Source organism: Passer domesticus, unplaced genomic scaffold, assembly GCF_036417665.1.
Source record: "Passer domesticus isolate bPasDom1 unplaced genomic scaffold, bPasDom1.hap1 HAP1_SCAFFOLD_107, whole genome shotgun sequence".
In the NCBI taxonomy this organism is placed as follows: domain Eukaryota; kingdom Metazoa; phylum Chordata; class Aves; order Passeriformes; family Passeridae; genus Passer; species Passer domesticus.
Window position 1 is genome coordinate 1 of NW_026989908.1, and position 6,512 is coordinate 6,512.

At 46.2% G+C, this 6,512-nt stretch overlaps 1 long non-coding RNA gene across 1 annotated transcript; it reads right to left on the reverse strand.

The window, feature by feature from the left end:
- Positions 1–553: 553 nt before the first annotated feature.
- LOC135291728 (uncharacterized) lies at positions 554–5,044 on the reverse strand. The gene is made up of 4 exons (XR_010354460.1): positions 3,921–5,044; positions 2,945–2,982; positions 1,820–1,919; positions 554–756 (listed from the first exon to the last, which is right to left on the reverse strand). It is a non-coding gene; the product is annotated as an uncharacterized LOC135291728 (long non-coding RNA).
- Between the last annotated feature and the right edge of the window lie 1,468 nt (positions 5,045–6,512).

Genomic DNA, 6,512 nt, shown 5'->3' on the forward strand with positions numbered 1-6,512 from the left:
TTTTTCTTTTTCTTTTTCTTTTTCTTTTTCTTTTTCTTTTTCTTTTTCTTTTTCTTTTTCTTTTTCTTTTTCTTTTTCTTTTTCTTTTTCTATTTCTTTTATTTTTTTCTCTTCTTTTTCCTTTTTTTCTTATCTATTTTCTCTTCCTTTTCAATTTCCAGTTTTCTTTTGCTGTACAATTGAAACTAGGATGATTGAACCTCCATTTTGAAGGGTATTTATCACACATCCAACCATTCCACTGAAAATTTTTTGTCCTTCAGAGACAGAGCTCCAACACTGTTCAAAAAGCAAATGAGAAATGCCAGGCATGGCTGGAGGCCTAAATGGCAGGTTCCTGAACTGGTTAGGTGTTTGAACTGCTTAGGTTTCTGAACTGCCACTTCCCTTCTGATGCAACCAAAGCTACAGCAGATGCTGATGTGCTGCAGGGACATTTTTAGGAGGGGATCTTGGTGGAAGTGGTGCCAGCAGATGGCAATGGGATTTTGTCCAGTGGCACACAGGACACGGGACAGGTGAGAAAGACAGAGGGGATCAGTCAGTATTTGCTCCTTACCATGCCAGAAGTTTCTTTCCAGTAAGGAGCTTCTCGTTCCACCATTTCAATGCCCATGATTCCAAAAGACCATATGTCCACTTTGGGGCCATATGGTTGACCTGTCACCACTTCAGGTGCCATCCACCCAGAAGTGCTGGCCACGGAGCTTTGTCTACTCTGCTCAGGAGTGAGCTGAGCAAAGAGGCCAAAGTCAGCTGTGGAGAAAACAACAAACCATCAAAGCCAGCTCCATTAGGAAAATAAGCAAAAAAATTCCCCACTCTCAGTCTAAGAATGCACTGTGTCATCTGCTGGAAATCTGTCCCTGCTCTATTTCCTCAGGCTTTAGCCGAGTGTTAGAAATATGGTTAGTAATTTGTGGAAGTAAAAGATGTATGAAATATATATGTGTAAAATAAACGGCCGGTACACATCTTCCCCAGGATGGCGAAACCACGGCAGATGGGCAGAGTGGCATCCCCACATTTACATGCAAAATACAACCTGGGCTGCACAGGAGATGGGCATTCACAGAAGCATGCACCCAGTGATGCCCAAGCGATGATGGCCCAGACGAGGTACCTATCTGAGATGACCAAAGCCATCAACACCTTCCATCTGAATGCCAGATTCCGGGAATCGAGGAAATGTATTATTCTATTCCCAGACGAAGATTTTGTGCAGCCCGAACCGAAGAATGAAACCAACTTGAATATGCAGAACTTAGAAGGAGAGAAAGAGACTCTGCCGCGGCAAAATCTTATAAGAACTGCTACCTTGGAGCAGCCAGTGTGGGCAAGGAGAATTTGGTGCTAGCGAGACCAATCTCACGTCCACCCGGCTCACCTCCCGGGGGTGGTACGCTGTCTGATTGATTGGTGGCTGTCGGGAATGTATTACGGTCGCGAAATAAATTTTATTTTTAATTTTTTTATCAAAATTGGCTATTTTTCATTTTTTATATATAACACAAGGAAATAAGGAATTGTCCATTTCAAAAAAACCTCATCATTTTTTTACACTACCTCCATCAGTAGCCTTTTTATCTGAAGCTTTAGACTTGTAGCTCCCTCCCTCTTGAAAGGACACACAAGCCAATGCCACTGTTGACTGCTTGTGGTTCCTTGTCATGCCTCTGTGCACATTGCAACCATGTCACCAGCTCACAGAGGGGTCCCTGCACTGCCACCAGCACCATTTCTGGGGAGCTGGCAGTCACTCCAAGCAGCCCCACACCCACATCCCTGGAATGCTGCACTTGACCAAGAATACACTGACCCAGCTTGACAGAGCCATTGGTTCCGAGAAGGATGTTGCAGCTCTTCAGACCTCGGTGGATCATGTGGTTTGAGTGAAGAAAATCCAGTCCTCTCAGGCACTGAGAGAGAAAACAGAAACAGGAGAGCAAAACTAAGTGATGTGATTTCATCACAAAAGAAAGGAAACCGCTCTAAAAGATTCCCTTTCCCCAGGGAATGGGGAGTAATGGCAGAAGACAGTGCCACTGAGAGGAAGAGCTTGCTGCTGCAACACTTGCAGAGCAGGACCTTTCTAAGGAAAGGCATGTCAGCTTTTTGAAAGAAGCAACAGCACCTGCTGTTGTAGACTGTCCCCTGCACACCAGCCAGGATGACTGCTGCTGCAGGGGATGTGCTCTCTCCAGACAAGGGTTTGCCAAGAAATAAAAACCCCTGGGGTGTGAAGTGGATCACTTTTGGGTGGGAGTAATTATTAATTAAAATGGGCCCAGTTCAACACTATATGGCTATGAATTTGATATTCCTTCCTGGCTGCTATCAGCAAGCAACATTGTAGCTGTAAAACAGAACTTTCATTTCTTGCAGCTCAGAAATGGACAAGTAGGAAAGAGCCAGCAACATTGTTGCTATTGCTGCAGCAGACAGGGAAAACCAGAACTGGGCAGAATCCCATCCAGTGCTGGAAAAGGGCAGGAGATGTTGTGCAGAAGCCCCCTTGCTGGCTGGAGAAAGACAAAAAGAAGAGGGCTTCTCCTCCTGGCATACCAAAAACACCTACAAGCCCCAGGATGCAAGTGAGCCACTCCAGTGTCTAAAGCACTTGGATGCACTGAGGGCAGGTTTGGCAGGGCAGCAGCCCTTGTGCTGAGCACTGTCATATGGGTATCTATGGAAATTCTTCAGTTCTCTTTCTTCAGATTTCTGAGATTGAAATTAGGAAATATCCACTCCTTTTTGTTGTTGTTGTTGTTGTTGTTGTTGTTGTTGTTGAAGTCATGGGAATTATTTTCTTTGGGCGTTTCTCTCTGGATTTTCTTTTGGCCGTCCTTGCTGGCCCTCTATACTCTTCTGTGTCTAGTCAAGGTGACAGCTCGCTCCGGAATTTTTAAATAGGAGGAACATGAAATCTTCCTTTCTCACTCACCTCAGGAGCAGCTCCACTGAATACATGTTTTATGTGACCTGTAGTGGGCAGGGAAAATGAATCAGATGCTGTGAGAAAAGTTCCTGGCCTGGTGAATCCCACACAAGAGGTCAATCCAAACAGAGCTTATTTTCCCTTTCACATCCCTCCAGGAGACACATTTCATTCACAAAGCCACCAAGAGATCAGGACAATGTTCTTGCTTGTGCCTACACTTCAACCTCTTTAGTCAGCAAAAGAATACAAACATGATCAAGAAAATACAAATTCTTCTTTAACACTCAATATTCCTGTTCTAGTAAACACTTAAAATAGCTTCTAAAATCCTCTCCTTCAGGTGCTTTTTAAAAAAAATCAGTTGCATGCACTAATTCTCATTAACTTGCTGTAAACAGTTGCCCAGTAAGGCTTCCCCAAAATTCCTCTGAGCTTTGGCTGTTCTATTGTGAAACAGCACAGCAGCAGCTGCAGGGCTCAGGAGGAGACACTCACTGGTTTGGAGTTTGCACTTCTTTGCAAAGGGAATCACTCTTTTAGCACTAGGTAAAGGGTCAAGTTAGACAATCAAATTCTTTCATGACCAAATTTAGAAAGAAAGAAGCTTTCCCTGAATTCTGGAAACAACTGCAACTGGGAACAACAGAGTTTTTAGAAGGCCTTCCGAGAAGTTCTCCCAGTCTACAGTTTCAAAGCTGTCTTGTTTGTCCCAGCAAATTGAGGAAATGACAGACCCTGTTGCCACAGACTCTCCCAGGGAGGGAAGGGAACCCCTGCAGGTTCCCTGGCAATGCTGCCCCTGTGGCTACAGACACCCCCTTTTTAGCTGAACAAATTGACAGGAGCTTTATTAAACCAGTGGCATCCTAATGCTCTTTCTGTTTCTAAATCAGCTCAGTCACTAAGAAGGAGCAGGAAGACATACAAAAGCCAGGTTATGTTACACCCTAACCTAAGTAGAGGGGAAATCTCTACTTACGTGCCAGGTGAGTCAGAAAATAGCCGGAATAAGTCACGCCATAAACAGTAACCACTGCAGCAGCAAGCTGCTGAATCATTGTAGCACTGCCGTGCAAGTTTGCACACTGTGCTCCAACACTAGAACAAACAAGGCTCCTGTCAGTGTGCAGCTGCCCACTGACAAATGCCTCAAGGCGCAGGGTGCTCCTGCTCTGAGCAAGCCCTAGGGCTGCTCTGACACTGAGGCCTTCCGTGCACCAAGGCAACCTTCTCATGTCACCACTGTGACGTGGCAACCATGCCCTGACATCACAAAGCAAACGCTCCATGCTGGTCTGTGACTTTATGCAAAGCAATAACCAACCTTCCCCACAGCAAACACAAAATAGCCTGGGAAGTTCTCCTCTGCCACAAAGCAGCACAAATTGCCCTCCCGGGCCAAACCCCATTGTTCAAGGGATCCAAGAGCAACTCCAAGAGTGCCCCAAGCACCTTCAGCCTGTAGCCCAAGTGAGCACTCAGATGGGACCCATGTAAAGGAAACCAGATCGAGAAAATGGCCCACAGCATTGCACATGTGAGAAACGACTCTCACTTTGAACATTTTAAAGGTTTATTAAACCTTAACAAAGGACTGAACAAGGAAAAATGTTCAGAACTGGCAGTCTCTGTGACTTGCAGCCACATCCTCATCTACAAAAGAGATACTCTGCCTTTGATAGCCTTAGCCCCTCCAAAAGTTTGGTCAGTCAACTCTTTCTCTGCTATCCATTGCTGGAGATTACTTTCTTACATCTTGATTGGAGGTCAGGTGTTTTACACCTCGCCTCCTGCTCACAAGCCAGCCCTCCCCAAATGCCCTGACTACCAAGGTTATTACAAGGGGGAGGGGAAAGAGGACAATGGGAGGATATATTACGATAACATCACTTTATATTTTTACATCCATATAATATCTATCTCTTAATTGTGAGAGCCAACCATTATGTTACTCATCTGTAACACACAGAGCCAGGAGAGAAGCCACTGTTGGCAGAACAGCTGAAATAATTGCTAACAAATCTCCCCATATATTTGCACGTTTATCGGACATGCCCAGGGCTCCTGTGCATGTACATCTCTGCCTTTAGTCCCCTTTGGAAGCAGTCACACTGGCAGCATCTGCCCAGCAGCAGCAGCTGCTCCAAGCTGGGAATGTGACTGGAGGTGCTGATTTCCAGAGGCTTCTGTGTGCCAGGGGAAGGCAAGGCAGGAGCGGGTTGAACGGCGCTGGCGCTGCTGCTGCTCTGTGCCAGGGAGCCCCGGCTGGGCAGGGCACGGTGCCCTCTGCGCTGCGGGCTCTTCCTCCTGCCACAGCTGGGCACACCTGGGAACAAGGCAGGACAACTTGTGGGGAACCAAGGGTTCTGTGGGGCTCCTCTGCTCTGCACACACCCAGGACACCTGCAGCAAAGAGCTCTGGAGCCTAAGAAGAGAAACCAGAGGGAAACAGCTGGAAAAGGTTTCATTGGGACCTTTCTTACCTGCTAACAGAAGTTGCCAAAATGAAAGGTTACCAAGCAGGGCCTGATCCCTGCTGCCAGCTCAGGGTTAGAAAGAAAGCAATACTTTGTTTCAGTGTTGGGTGTGTAGGGAATCACTTCCTTAATACCTGCACTCCCAGCAATCTGACTTACTAGTTTGTATCCATGGAACTAAGACATATTCAATACTTTGCTGAAACTCACAGGCTAAACATTACTCCACTTTATTTGACATATTTAAACCTCTTCTCAGAATTTATTGACATCAGAGTAGGAGTGTCCTGTAGGTCCCTGGTGGTTGTTCAGGAGGAGACCCACAGGTTCAGGAGGAGACCCATGCAGAAAATAACTAAAAGACAACTGGGCTTGCAAAGCAAATTCATTCCATTAGCTGCAGTAGCAAATAATACATACCAACCCCTGGATACCAAAAATCCGCTGAGCGGGAGAAGGAGCAGGAGCGTGGTGCTCGGTAGGAGGCACAGGTAGGCAGTGCACTTCCAGGACATCCCCTGGATCAAAACGGTGTGCATCTCATCCTTCTCACCCCTCCACCCCAGAACCAGGCCTTCTATCTCCTGCTCAGGAGTGGGATTTTCCCAGTTACAGCATCAGCTCACACACGGCCGGCGTGTGAGATGAGGCCACCATGGCTCACCATACTCCATGACTCCCTGCCAACAAGGGCTCCATGATGCATTGTTCCCCTTTCAAGGCTGAACTGCTGACCCACTCACCAATACATTCTTTCTCTTTCAAGGGTCAAGTTCCCCCCTTTAAACAATACACTTTTCTTCATTGTCTTGTCAACCTGCTCAAACATGGATCAAATATGGCAGGACCTCGGATCTTGGGTTTCCTACTGTCAGGATGATCCAAGTGTCCCTTTTCCCTGCCCGATGGTCAAAGGAAGAGTCGGAATTCTTTGGCTCTGATTCACAAGATTGTTCATTATCTAGTATCTAAAATATTTTCTCTCAGATTCACAGAGGTCTGATCTGCAGGTCTGTCAAGGGCACACTGCCCTGCCCTGAGGAATTGCTATCTCTTGATACTAAAAACTACATGTACTTTATTTACAGTTATTT